This window comes from Gossypium hirsutum, chromosome D01 (assembly GCF_007990345.1).
Source record: "Gossypium hirsutum isolate 1008001.06 chromosome D01, Gossypium_hirsutum_v2.1, whole genome shotgun sequence".
NCBI classification, from domain to species: domain Eukaryota; kingdom Viridiplantae; phylum Streptophyta; class Magnoliopsida; order Malvales; family Malvaceae; genus Gossypium; species Gossypium hirsutum.
Genome location: NC_053437.1, coordinates 32,662,833 through 32,683,183, shown reverse-complemented (window position 1 = coordinate 32,683,183; position 20,351 = coordinate 32,662,833). Strand labels below are relative to the sequence as shown.

Here is a 20,351-nt window from a genome sequence, read left to right as displayed (position 1 = left end):
TAAGCACACGTGTTCCATACGTTCAAAACAACTGGAGCGTGGGACCAAAATTTTCAATCACCACAACACGGTCACTTTCAGTTTAGTTGGTCAAGTTTTATGTTTTTCTATTCCTTTTTTACTTTATGTCGACTTAAAGAGAAAATTATACAATTCTAGAATAAAGCCCATGAAATTCGTACGGTATATATTAGATTTACGGTAAATATTTATTAAACATTTTTATAAAAATTAAATTAAAAAATTAATATAAAAATCAATTGATGCATTAATTATAATAGTAAATACATTGTGTTTTAAGGTCAAATCAATAAATTTTTTTATTGATTTATTATATATGAAAATAAATAAAAACACCTTCATAAAAATATAATTTAATTTGTATATAAAAATGTAATTTAATAATTTCACAATTGAGTTAGTGTCCAGTTGGTTCGTGATATTAATTCAGTAAAATACCTAATATAAGTATATATACAGGTGCGAAGCCAAGAATATTGATTAAAGGGTATATTTATATAAAATAGACATGTTGAAAGTAGGCTCGACCCATAATGCAATTTTTTAAAAATTTGGGATAATATTGGCCACCGAAATTAACAATTAGAAAAAAAATTATTTAAATACTCAAATTGCATAAAATATTGTAATTATTTAAGCAGTAATTATTTTACCAAATTAATATTTAAACACTACTTTGTATTAGCTTAGCAAATTAAACTAAAAAAATATTATAAAAAATTATAAATCCTATAGAAGAAATCAAATTAAGAAGAAACTTTGAAAACCTTTGAGAGGGCAAACAAAAAATTATTCTATTTATAAGCATTAATTATAAGATTTAAATAAAAAACTTAAAAAAAGATTGAATTGAACTTCTACAAAATTTATGGATCGCAACCTGCCGGTCCTCCTAATTTTGGCCCACATACATATTCTAAACCATGCAATTTGGCTCTCTTGAAATCCTAAAAAAACTAAACATGAATTCCTCTAATCGATCTCCTGAAAACATCTTACAGCTTAGGATTCAGAATTCTAACGTCTCAATAATCAATTTATGCTAGTAATTGTCCAATTTACGTGCCAATATAATTGTATATAGGTTACTATCAATTATGAGTAACGATTATTTCATTTTACAAAGTAATTCTTTTATCACGGTCTATTGATTTACTAGAGATCTTGGGATTCATGCTGTTTGAATCCCATGAATTTAGTTTTTAGTTCTATTCCTGGTGAGGCCATTTTGAGAGTAGTTATTGCAACAATTATACGACTTGAAATTCCTAACTTTTTACTTATTTGCTTGCATCACTTTTAGGATTTTGTCTAGTTAATGTCATGAATATATTTGAAGAAGAGATTGGATAAAAAAATTTTACTTTCAAGGATCCTAATGTGATATAATTACTTTATATATCCAAGAACATATGGGATGGTTTTATGAATAATTATCTCTATGCTTTTTTTTTTTTTTAACAATTCAATTTCTAGTGATATGAAAAATGCGGTTTCGGAACCTCATTTTCATAAACCGAATTCGTAAATATAAAATAGGAATATAGTTTGATAAACTTTTGAATCGACAAACTACATTTTTATTCATTATATTAGTAAAATGACATTAGAATGATTTTTTATTATTAAAAATTGAATATTAAGATTTTTTTTATTACAACTAGAATTACACTCTTGGTTCATATCAAATTATACCATCATTATAATTTAAATTATTCAATTTTGAGTTACACTTTTATTAGTATTTGGATAATATAAAACTAGAATTATAAATATAAAATAGATACATTAACAATCAATATTTAAATAAATTCATTCAAGTAATATCTAAACAAGTCACAAAAAGAAACTTTGAATTTCATTATTCTTTTCATTCAGATTTTAGTTATGGTTTGAAGTTTTTTTTATTGTTATAACATTTTAATTATGAAAATAGTTACTGTATTTTAATTATTTTTGAAAACTTGGATAAAATTAATTTACATTAATAATTATTAAAAAATAAAATTATATTATTTAATAAATTTAAATATAAATAAATAAAATCATGTGCAATACATGTGATCAATAGGCCGCCTTAATTAAGTGATATAGTTACCTTTTTAACCCTTTAAAATTAATATTTTAATGTAATTCCTTTTATCCTCTTCATTAAATAGAAAAAAAGAATTGTATTATTAATCCCTCTAAAAAATTAATAATATCTCCCTATTTTTTAAATTTTATCTAGGTCATTTAATAGAATTTTTTGTCTTTCACCCCTACATGTGACATTAAATAACTGATAATAGACAACATGTTAAATTTTATCAACTTATACTATTATTGTTATTGAAATATTAGTTGAGAGAATATATATCAAAGATATGCAGACTTCATTAGTTTTTTTTTATGTTAAGGAAAATGGATCAAAATCATTAAAATGGGTAAAGTTGTTATAAACAGTTGGTGTGTGGGAATAAAAATAAATTAATGAGAAATTAATAATGGTTTTAAGATGGGTATCAATGTCACTTTTTTTAAGGTTTCATTTACTTCAACCTATATGTTAGTGCGCAAAATAGTTAGTAGCAAATGAACGTCAAGAATACAAAGAAACCCAATGATTGTTGATGTTTTGCACTGACAGAAAAAATTCACTAAGTATTGAGCGGAACATAGCAAGAATATCAATTTCTATAAAGAATTTTTGCAATAAATCTTTATGGAACAATATAAGAATAATAGAAGATAGAGGAAATTCAAAAGAAACAAAAGTTTCTATATTTTTGGTGTACCATACAAATGAAATTCTATTCTTATATATAGAAGTTCTTAGGTCTCTTCATAACGACATACTATCCAATCACATCTTTAACAATAAACATAATTATTTAATAAATACCTACTTGAATAATCATGACTCTTTATTAGTAATTAAGTGACATAATTCTTAGTAACAAGAGACATAACCCATCACTGTGAATAGTGACAACTCTAAGGTTAATAATCAAGTGACATAACTTTTAAACCACTTGTAACTTTTCAATTATAACTATTGGAACATTATAAATTTTTTGAAAGTGTTCCAACACAAACATCATCTTATGAAGCTAATGTAAAATTAGCTAAGAAACATGTTGTATTGAGATATAGGTTTGAGTCCCACCATGCGCAATTGCGATGTGTGAGTCTTTGTCCTAGCTTGTGCAAGTCCTATTTGTGGGTTTTATCTAGTTTGGTTCGGTTGTTTCTGGTTTTTTGTTTACTATGCTTTTGTACAGGTTTGATTCTACATTCAAGGGCAAAAAGAGAGGCCAAGCAGGGGCACTGCCTCCTTTAAAATGGAAAATTGTTGCTTTAGGCCCCTAAAATTCATAAAATCTTAAGTTAATATATAGTAAAATTATAATTTGGCCTCACAAAAATGCTAGAATTTCAATTTAGTCATTTCAAAACCATAAAAAATATAAGCCAGTATAAGGGTAAATTTGTATTTTTAACTCTCATAAAAAAATATAACTTAATTCTAACTTTGCCCTTGTCTACATTTTAGTTGATCTAAATATATTTATACTTGTATTATTTTTATAATTATTTTGTAATTTTAATAGTAATATTTTAAAAAAATTCTTTTACATTACCAAATTTTGGCCATGCTTATAATATCATATTATTGACTTGAGAAAGAAAATTGTTAAACCAAACATGGAAATCATGACAAAATCTTAAGGCACCTTAATAACATAATACCAACTAATCAAATTTCAAATAATGTGATAGTCAATGCAAACCCGAAATCTTATGGTTTAATGCACATTTATTTTGAAACAAGGACTGATGCATTTTATTAGAAAGAAGATAAAAGTTAAAACACTCATAATTACCCTTCCGCCTCATTTCCCTACCCATCTAGCTGGCAACAGATTAGCTCAGCAAAAGGGCGGTGCCTCGGGGATACCCCTAACAACCCTAAACTTAAAACAATTAAAGGAACCCTAAGGAGTTGAAAAAAAACAACCAAAACAAAAAACATTTCATCTCCTAAACTAAACAAAATCAAACTATCCTAATCCATTCATCTTCCTCACCATATCAAACGGCATAGATGCATCGGACAATATTCTTTTGAGAGTGGCAGCCTCGCACTAGGCTTCAATTAAACCTCTTTCCTTTTTCCCCACATCTCTAAAAATTGAGCTCTTCAGATTATCTCCTAAAGACAGAGATTCAGCAAAACAACTTCGGGCATAGTTCACAAAAAAAAAACCAAACTTTCCACCGTACTCCTTTGTAGTGATTGCTTCGACCTCTAGTGGAGCCTCTTCCACTCAGTATCTTGGCTCCTCACACCAACATCCCCAAATGGACATTTCATGTACAGCTTTGTTCACCGAGCGTAGGACAAATTGTGAGGTAAAAGCTCTAAATCTCTCCCTTCTCTATTGAATTTCCTTCATTATGTTCCCTATTACAGATCTGTTAGTCATTTGGACTTCTAATTTCTTCAGGATCGTGAGTGCATCCCCTTCGACGCAGATATTGTTGAAACCCAGTTCTTCGAGTAGATGACCACTCGTAAACAGGCATATGCTTCAACTGTTACTGGGTCTTGGATGCTGTTCAGCGGGTAAGCACACGCCCCTATAATCTACCCTAGATTATTCCTTAACACTATGCCTGCTATCCCTTTTTGTAACTACTTTTGATAGGAAGTATCAAAATTTACTTTAATTGTGTCTCCTTCTAGGGGTTCCCATTGTGTCTCTCTTTGTAAAAAATGGGTTGTTGAAATCTCCTCTAACTGGCTTAGTTCTGCAACATATGCTTTAACAAATTTGACCACCTCGCTGATCCGCTCTCTTATTCCTTCATGCACTAATTTGTTTCTGTAATGCCAGACTGCCCAAAAAGATACTGCTCTATTTATGTTCTATGTATTGTTGTTTTCCTCGAACACATATGCTAACCATATTTTCCACTCTTGATGTATATTTGTTTGCGAAACCATCAAACCCACCTCTTGAAGCACATGTTTCACAAACATACAATCTCAAAAGATATGCGCTATTGGTTCGTCCTCCATAGCACATATCGAGCAGAGGGCCTTATTCCTTAATATCATATACTGAAGATTTTGAAACGTAGGCAAACAATTATTTGTAACCTTCCATAGATGTATTCTAATTTTATTTGGGATGTTAAGACTCCAGAGTCTTGTATAATAAGTTTTGAGGGCATCGTTTTTTAGATTAGTATCTGTATAGGCTTCACTCTGGTTTGTTGTAATGCACCATTTATCTCTACTTTTAACGGAGTATTCTCCCATACTATCACATCTCCATACAAGAGTATTTGGCATGGAGCTGTTTACTAGAGGGATGGACAAAATCTTTATGGCTTGCTCCTCTGTAAATAGTTCTTCAATTACTTCTGCTTTTCAAGTACAATTTCCTCATTAATAAGGTCAACAGCAGTAGTGAATCTAACATTAATATTCTAAACTATAACTTTCCCATCCTCAGGTCTTGGAACCTAGTTTTTGTCCCAAATGTTTACCAATCTTCCATTCCCAATTCTCCATCCAATACCTTTTTGTAAAATGTTGTGCCCCTTAAATGCTCCGCAACTAAAAGACGGGTGAACTCCTAACTCTGCGTTCATGAACTCCTTTCTTAGATAATATTTGGCTTTCAATGTTCGTGCGAATAGGCTTGAGGAATTGGTAATTAGTTTCCAACCTTGTTTTGCTAAAAGGGCTTTATTAGAAAATGATAGATCTCTAAAACCAACTCCCCCTAACGCCTTTGGGGTACACATAGATTTCCAAGCACACCAATGTATACCTTTATTTGTAATTAAATTGCGCAACCAAAATTTACACATCAGACCTTCTAATTCTCGGCATAACGAAATTGGCAAAAGAAAACACTGCATGGCATAAATTGGGATAGCTTGTAAAACAGATTTAACAAATATCTTCTTCCTTCCAATTGAAAGATTTTGAGCACTCCAACCACTACACCAAAACAGGCTTTTAGCGGCGTTTTTTTAGGCCTTTAGCGGCGCTTTCACTAGCACCGTAAAAAACGTCGCTATTGACAGTGTCGCTAACTTTTGCGGCATTTATGTGAAAAAACGCCGCTAAAGATCATGTTCTTTAGTGGCACTTTACCCACAAACACCGCTAAAGAACAAGAACTTTAGCGGCGCTTTACCCACAAACACCGCTAAAGAACATTACCTTTAGCGGCGCTTTACAAAAATCGTCGTTAAAGAACATGATTTTTAGCGGCGCTTTACAAAAATCGTCGTTAAAGAACATGATTTTTAGCGGCGCTTTACACACAAACGCCGCTAAAGAACATGATCTTTAGCGGCACTTTACCAACAAACGCCCCTAAAGAACATGATCTTTAGCGGCGCTTTTATCACAAACGTCGCTAAAAGTACGGTTCTTTAGCGGCGTTTATAAAAAAACGCCACTAATTTTGGCAAATTTGTAACATCCAATTTTTATCCATATACAATCCTTCTTGTAACATAAAATCCAACCAAAAACGGCAAATTTAAATGATACTTCAAATTCAATGAAAGATATATATATGATAAAAATTGATAATAGAATTATAATTCAAAATATTCTTACAATAATATTAAAATTAACAATGTTAAAAATATTCTTACAATAACTAAAGCACATTAAAATGTTTACACAATCACCTTCCAGAAACAGGTGCAGCAGTAACCAGAAGGAAAAAAAAGAAGAAAAATACACAAATCCAGAAACAACGGTTTTTGCCAATCACAAGAATGACAGATTACTTAGAAGTCTCCTTGCTTTTGCGCTGACTCTCCCATGCTTCCCTCACTTCATTTATCCCAGATGACACATCTGCAATGAACATCCATTTTTAACATTTACTGTCAGTCACATATAATCACAAGAATGATAACGAACCTATCATGACCTTAACCATTGGTTTCAATTTCCAGTGCAAGATTACCAGTGACTTACTAGGGACAAGAAAGTCACTCATCAGATTTATGATTTTAGCCTAACTTCATTGTATAATTACAAAGCAGAACCTATGACTAACTTCATGCTGGGCAGTGTTTACCTCAAATCATAAATTACAAAGCCTACCTTCAACATGAAATTCCTTAAATGATGTGGATAGAAAGTGGTGAACATGATTGATTCAGGTCATCGCTTGATAAAATTCAAAAATTCAGTACTTACCATCTCTTGGCTGGGCACCTTTAAATTTTCTACTCTCTCTGCCAGTAAATTTATGATTAAAGACATTTCCTCTGGTTGTAACAGATCCACCTCAGAAAATTAAAACCAATAAACAAAAACATAATAACCAACTAGCAGTCAACTTGTCAAGTCAAAGCACTCACGCATAAATCATTGCAAATAAAAACTATACACAACCAAACAAACTTCATAAGGCAATCAAGATAAAGTATAACTTGAAATAAACCACAAAAGTCTACCTTTCTGATACTGCTGATCAGTGATAGGCTTCTTATTAGCCTGATAATAAATGGTACAAATAATGGGAAGAAGAAATACTGATGGTGTGGTAATCTATGGAGTCAGCTACAGAACGCCTCTCCGACTCGAGTACAGAAATCGCTTCTTCAAATTTTAATTTCATTACCGCTTTCTCACACTCCTTTAATTTCTTGGTAGCATCAGGATCATTTTGACCTGATTACAGAGGGAGGAGAATATATTTCAGACATCACAAACCATATGTCACATGTTAATGCAGGGAAATTATATGAATTTCATGGGAAAGGAAAAATAATGCATCAACAATAGAGGCAAAATAAGCAAGGGAAATAAATACAGTTAACTCTAAATTGAATCTATGGAAATAGGCATCACTAGCAAGAACCCTCTTCCAGGTCCTTAAATGATATCAGCCAGAAAACCATATCTAACTTCTCTAGGCATAAATTTCACTAGACCAATCTTAGACAGGATGATGTAAGAAAGGTGGATCCATCTGCAATGAGTATTAATTGCAAAGGAACATGGCAGTATATCTCAGGTAAAACAAGAAATAACATCATAAGATTTTCTCACTCAAAAGCAAATTTATGCATACATGCAGCTCATAAAATAGAGAACATGATAAGACTGGTAAAGTTATCTCAAATCTAAAGTTACCAAGCACATCTCACCACCCCATACAATCTCTAATACTAGAAGGAGAAATAACTTGTTAATCTCGTCTTAAACAGAAAAAACATCTACAACAGAAAAGTTATCTCAAATCTAAAGTTACCAAGCACATCTCACCACCCCATACAATCTCTAATACTAGAAGGAGAAATAACTTGTTAATCTCGTCTTAAACAGAAAAAACATCTACAACAGGCCATAGGTGTCAAAAGGAAGAGAAAAAGAAAGAGAATTTCTAATAAAATTAAAATTATTTATTAGAAGGGCAAAAACTTGCTACAATTATTAATGAATTAAAAAACATGTAAAAAGGATTCATGAGAAATAATTACAGACAATAGAAACCTCTGAATGAAAGAAGTTAAACAAAGACAATGAAACAAAAATCTTTTTGAAATATTACAACCCAAGCACATGTTGAAAATCCTTTAGTGCTTCCTTAAACTTCCCCATGGCAAGATAAGCTGCGCCTCGTCTGTAATAACCCTGTAAGTTAGAGAACTATCAGAACAAGAACAAAAATATATTCTGCATAAGAGGCTGAATCACTTCAGTAGATAAAGCATGCCTTTGAATATTTAGGATCCATTTCAATTGCCTTAGTAGCATCCTTTATGGCACTACCATATTGTTCGAATTTGGTGTGAGCTTCAGCACAATTGAACACAACGAAATTGCAAAAATCATTATCATAATCCTCGTACATGCATTTGACTATAAACATTCTGCACTTTCTCTATGCAGAATCAAACACTTTAAAAAAAAGCCAATGGAAGAAATACTTGTTAAAAAAAAACTAAACGCAACCAGAATTCACTTCAAAGAGTTCAAACAAATTTCATGCCCTCCAAGCCAATGGAAGAAATAACCCACGTTGCTTAATAAAAGCTCTATGTTGTTTATAACAATTTTACTTCAAAATAGAAGTGTTCAATAGGTATAACAAACAAGAAGACAAAGTCCAGACTAAAGAGAAAATATATCAGCACTAAAGATGAAATAAAAGACCTCCCTAAAATCCACTGAAATAGGAGAAAGGAAAATGAAAGAAAATCTCCCGAAAAGCACCCAAAATAGCTCACTGAACCCAAGAACCAAAAATAAATTATGAGATCCAAAATCGACAGGGGTGAAAGGATAAATTTAACATTAAAAAATGAAAGAAAAAATAAAGAATTAAAAAAGAGAATTAAACGCGTTCCAAGTCAATTTCAAAAGGAGGATTGGGGATTCTCATCTCATATTCCAGATACTCTATAAGGGTCCATATGTTCAAGAACTGCAAGGATGAAGCAAATAACAAGTTCTAATTTTTCCAAAGAATTCATTATAATAATTCCAAATGTAAATTCAATTGCAAAGTAACCTGATATGGCTTTCTGGCCCCAGTTTTTCCATCAGCTTTCTCATCAAATTATCCTCCCTTCCTCTTTGCCTTTCCTTCACAATTTGCCGCTATATGGCCCATCTGATTGCATATGAAGCATTTATCTTGCTCAGGGGTGAAGACAATCTAAAAATATTTCATAAACCCTGTTACTTTTGGGCCAGGAGGGAACATGATAATAGAATGATAAAACATCCTTCGAAGTAAATGATAACAGAGAGAAAAAAGTGGTATCATTTTCTGAGTAAACGAACATAAAACGTAACTGAAATGCAGAAGAGAGTGAAAAATTAAAATAGATAAAGAAGTTGTATGTTGAAGGAAATGGAAATAAATGATTGAGAAGAAGTTGAGAAAAGGAAAGTCACATGAAGAATTAAAACAGATAAAGAAGGAAATAAATGATTGAGAAGAAGTTGAGAAAACTTTACCTTGGGTATGTTGAAGGAAAGAAAGAGGCTTCAGAGTCACATGAGAAACAGATAAAGTATGAGCTCTTCTGAGATGTATGCAAAAAGAGGGAGAGAGGGGAAGATGATGATGAAGACGGTGGTGGCAGAGAGAAACACTTGGGTGTTTTGAGGATACCAATTTTAGGGGGGAAAATTTAGGGATTTCAGGGGGGAATTTTGGAATAAAAGCGCGTAAAAGTGAAACAATTTTTGCGGGGTTTTACTATGCTAATTTATTTTATAAATTGATTTATTTTTTGCTATCATAAAAAAGCCGCAAAAAATTATTTCATTTTGAACAAAATGACGCCGTTTTACTATGCTAAATTTTTTTTTATAAATTGATTTATTAATTATACCTAAATATCCATATCAATCTATTACTTTTTTTAACTTATTTATTAATTCTATTTAAACTAATATTTAAATATATCAAATGGTTTAGATTAAAATTTTTAACTATAAAAGCATTAATTAATTGTATAAAATTTTATCATTTAACAAATCTCAAGTAAACCTTAACCTTAAACCCTAAATTAATCATTCAATACATATAAAGTCTATCTATTATATATCTTTTAAATAATTTAAACTATACTCATAATTTCAATATATTTGATTTATTATTATCTCTTTTACAATTATATAAGAACATATTTAAAATATAATTTTAAAAAATAATTAATTTAAACCCAAAACCTTAACCCGACTCTTGAATCCCTAAACCTTAAATCCTTAATCCATAATCCCTAACTTTTAACCCCTAACGCGCTTAACCCTTAAACCCCTAACCCCTAAACCTTAAATCCCAACCCCTAAACCATAATCCCTAAACCTTAAAATATGAACTCCTAAACCGGCCTTAAATCTTAAATAAATCATATACCCTAAACCAAAAACCCTAAACAAATTTATTATTATCTCTTTTACAATTATATAAGAACATATTTAAAATATAAATTAAAAAAATTAATCTAAACGCCCAAAATCCTAACTCGACCCTTAAATCCCTAACTCTTAACCCCTAACATTTAACCCCTAAACCCATAAACCCCTTTCTCAGCCTAAAAAACCTAGCTAGTATTAATTTCTAGTGGGTATTAGACCAAGTAACAACCCATAAACCCCTTTTCATTCACTTTCTTTGATTTATTTAATCGAACTATCAAAATTTATTATTCTTAAAAAAATTATTCTATTTTTTATTCTTTACAACACAACAATTTAAGTTTTATGATATTTTATTTTACTCATAATTTAATATATTTTTCTAGTAAAGTAGTTAAAATAAACTGTGATTGAAAAATAATAATAAATAGTTAGGAGTTAGGACTTCTCTTTAATAAAAACATTTTGTATTAAACAATATTATTTGTTATCATTTAAATGTAAATTTGACCAATATATAATAAATACAACGAAATATCAATTTTTCAACTTATAATAAAAAAATATAATTGAAACATTACTTGAGAATATATCAAAGAATGAGATAATTGAAATGGTTTTAGAATTTATTATTATTAGCGGTGCTTTTTCAAAAACGCCGCTAAAGGCCCGAGTATTAGCGGCTCTTTTTCAAAAACGTCGCTAAAGGCCCGAGCATTAGCGGCACTTTTTCAAAAACGCCACTAAAGGCCCGAGCATTAGTGGCTAAAGGCCCGAGCATTAGCGGCGCTTTTCTAAAAACGCCGCTAAAGGCCCGAGCATTAGCGGCGCTTTCTCAAAAACGCCGCTAAAGGCCCAAGCATTAGCGGCGCTTTTTCAAAAACGCCGTTAAATGCCCCAAAAACTCAGAAAACGGTGTCGTTGGGCTTAGGCTTTTTGCGGCGCCTTTCAAAAAACGCCGCTATTGCTTACTTTTAGCGGCGTTTTCCAAAAGGCGCCGCTAATGCTTGACCTTTAGATGTGTTTTTATAAAAGCGCCGCTAATGCTTGATTTTTAGTGGCGTTTATTATCCAAACGCTACTAAAAATGCCGCTAAAAGCCTGTTTTGGTGTAGTGAACTCTTGACTCTTTTAAGAAAATTTTCTTTTATATTGACAAATGTATTTTTTTCTCTCTCCACCATCATAGGTAACTTAAGGTATTTTTTGGGATTATTCGAAATTCTTACCCCAAATTTGTTTCCAATTCGAATTCTGCCCCTTTCCATTGTATTATTGCTAAAATAAATCATGGTTTTATCAAAGTTTACCAATTGTCCGTACATATCTTCATATTCTTTTGTAATTCCCTTCATAGTCAACGCCCCTTCAACTATGGCATTTCTAAACAATATGTTGTCATCTGCGAAAAAAAAAATGTGTTAAAGGAACCCCCCTCTTCCTACCTTGACTCTTTCTATCTTCCCTTCTGTTTTTGCTAGGTTTAGTAATCTTGAAAAACCTTCTACACATATAATAAACATGTATGGACTTAAAGGGTCACCTTGCCTAAGCCCCCTAGTCGGTTTAAAATTCCTTCATTGTTCCCCGTTTAATAACGCTGAATAAGACACTTATCACACATCTCAAAATCAATGTCACCCAATTTTCACAAAAATTGAGGCTTCTCATCATCCTTTCCAAAAACCCTCACTCCACCCTATTATAGGTTTTGCTCATGTCAAGTCTTAATGCAAAATTCCCATGCCCAAATCATTTCTTTTTGAAGGAATGTAAAACCTCATAAGCAACTAGAATATTGTCAGTAATTTGTTTATCAAGCACAAACGCACCTTATGTTTCTCCAATAAATCTGTTAACATTAAGATGATTTTGTAAACGGCATTACACAAACTGATTGGTCTAAACTGGCTCATATTCTTTGGTGTTTGAATTTTGGGAATCAACACGATATTGATGTCATTTATCACATCAATCTCCTTATGGTTGTTCAATACCTCCAAACAGAAATTGATAATGTCTCTCTTTACAATATGTCAAAACTTTTGATAAAAGAAAGCGGGAAAATTGTATGTTGAGAAGTTTTTAGTGGTGTCATTGTTTTCAAAGCTTCGATTATATCTTCTTCCTTAAAGTTGGCTTTCAGTTCTTCATTAATACTGCTTGGTATACACGACTATATGTTGTTCATAAGCAAATTGCAAAAACTCAGAGGCTTTGTCGACAACAACTTTTCAAAATAGTTTTTCGCTAATTCCATTAATTTTGGTTCTCCTTCCACCCGTTTCCCACTCATGTCTTCTAGTTCTTTAATAGTATTCCTCTACTTATGGTAGGATGCAAAATTATGAAAGAAAGAGGGGTTTTGTCTCCCATTCGTAGCCAATTAACTATCGTACGTTGTTCCCAAAATAATTCCTCCTTATCAGCTTCCATGTTTAGGGCTAATTTGATATCCATAATTTTTGCTAGTATTTCTTCTTCAGGATCTTCATTGTTCAGAAACCTAGCTTTGCATGCAACTCCACTTTTCATTGTTTGCTCATTTTTTTCATTCGGCTCCACTTCATAAGAAATTGTCCCAATTCTTTGATTTTTTCATGTAGCTCATTCTCATTCCTTGCCCAACCTTATTTTACTTGATCCTCAAAGTCTTCTTCAAGGACCCAGTCAGCATTGAACCGAAAGGGGGATGACATTTTGCCAAAATTGTATCCCTCTTTCCCAGTGTGTCTATTAGTACTGGAAAATGATCTAAAAAACTATGAGGAAGGTGAGAGACTGCATATTCTGGAATTATAGTCCACCGATCCAAATTTGCCACTGCTCTGTCCAACCTTTCTCTTATATTATTAGTGGCCAGCCTCTCCCACACCCAAGTAAACCATTATCCTTGGAAGCCCAAAATACTCAGATCACACTCCTCCAGCAGATCCCTAAATGCTTCCATTTGTCTTTCTTCTCTCAACCTCCCTCCTTTATTTTCAAAGGAGAACATCACTTCGTTGAAATCTCCCATGACCAACCATGGTGATTCGTTTTCAACCTTTAGTTTTCTCAATGAGTTCCATAATTCTTTCCTCATACTTACAACAGGAGCTCCATAAAAACCTGTGAACCTCCAATCATCTTCCCTATTATCTTCCTAAAAATCAAAATCAATATGAGAATTGGAAAAACTCTTTAGAGTACTATTAACATTGTCCTTCCAACCAAGTGATAATCCCCCCTTGACCTATTTGCACTGACGTCTATCCCATTGATATAGCCACATGATCTTCTTATTCGTTCCATCTTTCTTAAGCTTACCTTTGTCTCTATAAGAAACAAAAGTTCGGGCTGAATCCGTCTCAAGCTATTTTTGAGATGTCACACCGTCCGTGGTTGCCCCAACCTACGAACGTTCCAGCTCAAGGTTTTCATTGCGACCAGTCAGCCAGCTTACTAGAGGCCATCGATATAATATTTTTTGAGTCTGTTTCCATTGGTTTGCTATTCCCGTCGTCACCATAACCTATCTGTTGTCTCTTCTTCCCACCTACTAGACCGATAGGGTAATCTTCTACATCCACCTTTTCTCTATCCTCTCTAGGAAGTTCTAAAGAACGTTCAACCCCTTGCCTAAATGCCCCATTGCCTCGATCATTATAATAAGTATACCACTTTTTCCTTTAGTTCTCAAAGTTTTTTTTGTCTATTTTAGTTCCTAACATTATCAAAAATTTTTAGTTTATTCCATTGGACATTAAAACCTAATAATTGAGATATTCAACGAATCAGACATTACCACATGTTATACGATAACGTTATCATGGAAAATCTTTAAAAATTTAAAAATGGAAAAAATAATTTAAAATTTACATAATTATAAATTACAAAAGAAATATAAAAATATAAAAATTACTATTTTTAAAATTTTAAAAAATATTTAGAAGTTTTAATATTTTTAAAATTTTATAAATCACATTTACTAGAGCTTGAACATGAGATTGTTGTTGCTTAGAATGATATCACCTACTATAATTGTTTTATAATTCAATCAAATGGAATTTATAATAACTGGTAGATCTTTTTAGGTGATAAATTGGATAAACTTTTTTTTCAAATTATTTAAATACATTTAAATAATAAATAAAATTATTTTTATTAGTTTTATCTATTGTTTTCAAAGATAAATATCATTATTAGTTTTTCTCAAATCATATGTATCTATACCTATACTTATTCTTAAGACTTTGATTTAGCATCATGGGTTAACCGGATACCAACTAGGTTGGGGCAAGATCAAAATACCTCTCTTTACAAAGTAAATTGTATTATTTTGGGAGGTACTATATACTCACATAATAATATTTGAACTCATGTCTTTTTAATTTTTCATATTTGTACTTTACCATTCAACCAAAGTTGTAATTTATATCAAATTTTTTATTTCTTAAGGTATCCTTCTGGAGCGAGCTCAATAACTAATCCTCCGTATTCTACACGTCCATTAATAGGGTATATGCTGGCCACAATTTTTAAAGTTGCTCCACACCTAAAGCGAGGATCAAACTCTCGACCACTGGTTAAGGTAGGAGAGACCATTGCCATCTCACTTAACTCCCATGGTTAATTTATATCAATTGTAACAACTCGATTTAGGGCCTAATCGGAATAATAGTTTTGAAACCTCAAATCTGTAGTAAGAAAAATTTATTCCGATTAAGTTTTAATGTTTATTGTGTGATTGAATGACTGTGTGGAATTTTTGTTACGAAATTTTATTGTTTGGGTATCCGAATTAATATTTAGGACTAAATTAAAATAAATGAAAAATGTGTGTTCTAGTTCATAAAGGTACTTGATTGGAATGAGTTTTTAAATTAGGGGTCCTTATATAGTAATTAGACCATTTTATGTCATAATGGACAAAAATAGACATGAAAGGGTAAAAATTTAAGGAAGAGTAAAAAGGGCATCTTTGTAAATTGGTAATTAAATGGACTAAAAGACAAAAAAAGCTAAAAAGCTCAATAGTAAGTCCATCTTTGCCCTATTTTTAATGCTCTTTACGTTTTTGAAACCCTCATAACACGATCTCTTTATGTTTATCATTTATTTGAGCTAGGGTTGATGTTTGAAAATTTACCCATATGAGAAATGATTCTGTTTTGATGTTTAATGGTAGAAAATGAATGCTCGGTGTGTAGTAAATGACTTTTACTGAGTGATTTTCGATGAAGTTGTAAAAAAAAGACTAATTTGTAAAAAGTTGTAAAATGTGTGTAAGTGTGTGAATAAATGGAAATTACGGACTATTATAGTGATGAAAATGGTTCGGTTAGGCTTAAAATACAAGAAAATTGAATAAAAAATTTTTACGAGCCTAGGGGCAAAAGTGTAAATTTGACAAAGTTTAGGGGTAAAAATATAATTTTTTCAAAATGTGAATTTAGGCTAATTTGAGTAGCAGGATGAATAAATGAGTTAAATGTGTTGTTATAGATCAAGGAAAAATGAGATTCCGACTTAGAAAGGGGGAAAACAAAGAATATGACGAATAAGTCCTTTTCACCGATTGTGCTACTGAGGTAAGTTTTTATGTAAATAATGCATCCTTTTTAATTATGTTATCATATTTTATTACGTTTTTATAAAATGTGGCAGAATATTGAATGAAATTGACAAGTATCGAAAAGTGAGAAATTTCTCGGTTTAACATTAGGAATAGAATATGATACAAGTGACATGTCACTAATGGCTCAAGTGTGGTACTATGTGAAGGCCACTTTGAGAAGACATAGCTTTGGTCACAAGTGTGGTACTATGTGAAGGCCACTTTGTGAAGAAGGTAGCTTTGGCAACAAAGGTGGTACTATGTGCAGGCCATCGGATATCCGTTATTATTCCGATGTGTTTAACGGGAAATGACTAAGTGTAAATGAATATGACATGTGATGAATAAGTGCAGGTATGTGTGTGTAAACTTATGAGCAATTTACTCGATATATAATTGAACTTTGGTAAGATTGGTACATAGTAAGTGTTACAAAAAAAGTTACTATAAAGAAAACATGAAAGACTGAAATTTAGAAATAAAATAGTTTTGGATAGCAGCGGTTGTGTGACTTTGAAAAATCACCAAAAATGGTGGAAACTGAATTAGAAGTTGAATAAGATGTGAAATAAAATATTATTGAGTCTATTTTCATATAAAAGAAACTTTGTAAGTAAAAGAATTTCATATTATGAGATATTTTAATTTTAGTGAGATAGGGTCAGAATGATTTTGGAATCCTTTATTCTGAATTTAGAAAATCATTAAAAATTGTAAAAATATAATTATAGGTTAAAATTTATATGTTTAGAATCCTTAATGAGTATTTTCAAAATAAACAAATGAGAACATCATCTAAATCCTGTAGAAGGAGATAATTAATTTTTAGTGAAGAAGGGTTGAAACTATCAGATAGCAGAACAAGGATGAATTTAAAGAATAAACTGTACTTATTGGATAAACTAAAAATTCTAAAAATTTTATGGTAAGAAGATATGTGAGTCTAGTTTTGTGGAAAATTATTAGATCTTAATTTGGAGTTTTTTCTCTCAAGATATAAATAATTAAGTGACCATGACTCGAGTAGATAGCTTGAGATGAACATGAATAAATAGTGGAACTATGTGCAATTATGATTGTATTATCTTGAGAACATATTGTGAAGATTAATAAAAGCCTGTTAGTAAATCACTTATTATTTACATACCTACTTACTAAACTACAATGCCGACCCCCCATTCCTTTCCTTTTTCTCATAGTGTCACAGATGCTAGCTCGAGTTGGAGGTTGTTGGAGATTCTATCACACTAACAAGTTTTTGATTGGTATTGTATCAACGATCTTCAAGTATTTTTAAGTCTATGGCATGTATAGGGATTTGATTATGTGTGTATATGTTATTATGAGTTGGCATAAAATTTTGGCGTATAATATTTGATGGTTCATTTTGTATAAGGCTATTGAGGTTGGCTAATATTAGTTAAGTTATATGTTTATGATGTTGTATTTTGTGGATGTGCAAACTTGCATGACTTGGTTGAATGAGTATGTATTGGGCCTCGTAGGCCCTATTTAGGGACTTAGAGATAAAAATTTGAAAAGTTTTAATTTGGATGAAGTTTTATGGCTCGGTTTAATACGTTTACAAGTGTATGTGTTCCGGTAATGCCTCGTACCCTATTCTGGCTTTGAATACGGGTAAGGGGTGTTACATTTAGTTATATCAGAGCTATGGTTTAGTCGATTCTCGGGCTAACATAGCGTGTGCAAGAGCCTAGCTATACATGCTATATGTGACCTGTGATAGTGTGATATCTCCCGACTCCGATTAGATTATTTTTTTCAAAGTAGAGATGCTTTGCAACCGAGCTACCATCGATAATGCTAAAAAGGGATAAGTAAGCTCGTATAACTTAGTGAATATGTTGATCTGCTTAAATTGATCTTTGTGATTTGCAATGATATGTATGTGTTAATGGATACAGTACAATGGATTAACCAAAAGTTGAGGAATATGGATAAGATGTTATCGTTCCAATTGAACATTGCATTTTGATGCATTAGAGTGAGTTTTTGCAGTGAATAAAGTGAAAATTTATTTTGCGATGAGCTTATTATGATTGATTGATATTCATATGTGATAATGTTGAATGTATTACCAAAATATTTGAAAATGTGTTTATGATTAATAGAAACCTAGAGATGTGTAATCAAAGTACATGATATTGTGTTGGTATTAAATGCTATATTGTATGTGTGTATGTATGAGAGTCAAAACTTTAAAGGCTTTACAATCTTCACCCGCTTACCGGTATATATGACGAAGTTCACGAGATTTATATTGAATAAGCTCACAAGTGGGAAAACTAAAGAGTTCAGTGGTGGAATAATTAATGATGTGATTAGAGACGGGAATGATTTAGCGAGCAAAGACAGTTATGAGAAAGATATCAGATTATTCTAAAGATTACTTGGAATGCACAAAGCCACAGCTAGAGGAGGAGTTAATTTCGGTTAAATCGACTCATTCAAGTATGATTTCTAAAGATTGTATTTATTGGGAATTCTTCTAAGTTGATTTTCTTAATGAATGAAATATTATGAGATTAGTGATGACAAAATTAGTTAGAAGAATAATCTTTGAAAGGTAAATATGTTTGAGTATGACAGTTACAGTTAAGCAATTTACGACTATCTCTTTTAGGTATTCTATGTGTTTATATATTCTCAAAGGCATTTGTAATTTCTCGTTTTCTGATGAAAGTATCGTTGGTCTGATTGATCTATGATTGACATTCCACTATCTTCTATTGGTATTCTATTTCGTTACATCTGAGGTAAAAAGTTGATAATGAATTTATATGAAACTATTCTTCTGTTTCTTTTGGCTGTTGTTCTATTTACATCTATATGGAAAATGTACTATCTCTATTACAATTGATTTCGGAATGTATGAAGAGTGTTTTTTTTTCTTTTGGTTTTCTCTGAGGAATCGTCAGTATCTCTATTATTTCATATGAGTGGTGTTCTCAGACATTTAGTATGGTCTTGTATCTCAGATTTCATTATCTCGATTTTCTTATCATCCTTATTGTTTAATTTATCAAGTATGGCTTATTTTTGGAGTTGATATTGGAAAAAGTGTGGATTATGACAGTCAAGTTCAAATTGTATACTGATTTTCTTTCCTCGGGTAATTTTGATTGTTATCAGTGATGTACTATTGAACGGATTGGAATGTGTTTTATTACTAGAATGTAAAGTATCGAATGTCATTACGAATTGCTATAGTACATCACTGATAACAATCAAAATTACGAATAAATGGAAATTACGAATTGCTATAGTGACGAAAATGGTTTGGTTAGGCTTAAAATACAAGAAAATTGAATAAAAAACATTTTACGAGCCTAGGGGCAAAAGTGTAAATATGACAAAGTTTAGGGGCAAAAATATAAAATTTTCCAAAATGTGAATTTAGGCTAATTTGAGTAGGAGGATGAATAAGTGCGTTAAATGTGTTGTTATAAATCAAGGAAAAACGAGATTCGGACTTAAAACAGGGGAAAAACAAAGAATATGACGAATAAGTCCTTTTCACCGATTATGCTACTGAGGTAAGTTTGTGTTTAAATAATGCATCATTTTTACTTACGTTATCATATTTTATTATATTTTATAAAATGTGGTTGAATATTGAATGAAATTTCCCGGTTGAACATTAGGAATAGAATATGATACAAGTGACATGTCACTAGTGGCTCAAGTGTGGTACTATGTGAAGGCCACTTTGAGAATAGATAGTTTTGGTCATAAGTGTGGTACTATGTGAAACCCACTTTGTGAAGAAGGTAGCTTTGGCAACAAAGGTGGTACTATGTGCAG

General features: G+C 31.5%; 2 long non-coding RNA genes across 12 annotated transcripts; one reads left to right on the top strand and one right to left on the bottom strand.

The window, feature by feature from the left end:
* The first annotated feature begins 3,894 nt into the window (after positions 1-3,894).
* On the top strand, positions 3,895-17,975 carry LOC107949451 (uncharacterized). Of its 2 annotated transcripts, XR_005908954.1 has the most exons (4): positions 3,971-4,416; positions 4,512-4,630; positions 15,368-15,500; positions 16,415-17,975. It is a non-coding gene; the product is annotated as an uncharacterized lncRNA (long non-coding RNA). The 2 variants fall into 2 exon arrangements; XR_001697743.2 differs by lacking the exons at positions 15,368-15,500; positions 16,415-17,975 and having other exon boundaries at positions 3,895-4,416; positions 4,512-5,330.
* On the bottom strand, positions 6,643-10,292 carry LOC107949452 (uncharacterized). 10 transcript variants are annotated; one of them, XR_005908953.1, is made up of 5 exons: positions 10,019-10,266; positions 9,567-9,713; positions 8,546-8,686; positions 7,244-7,720; positions 6,643-6,895 (listed from the first exon to the last, which is right to left on the bottom strand). It is a non-coding gene; the product is annotated as an uncharacterized lncRNA (long non-coding RNA). The 10 variants fall into 10 exon arrangements; XR_005908948.1 differs by having other exon boundaries at positions 8,607-8,686; positions 10,019-10,261; XR_005908950.1 differs by having other exon boundaries at positions 7,244-8,686; positions 10,019-10,292.
* Positions 17,976-20,351: the final 2,376 nt, after the last annotated feature.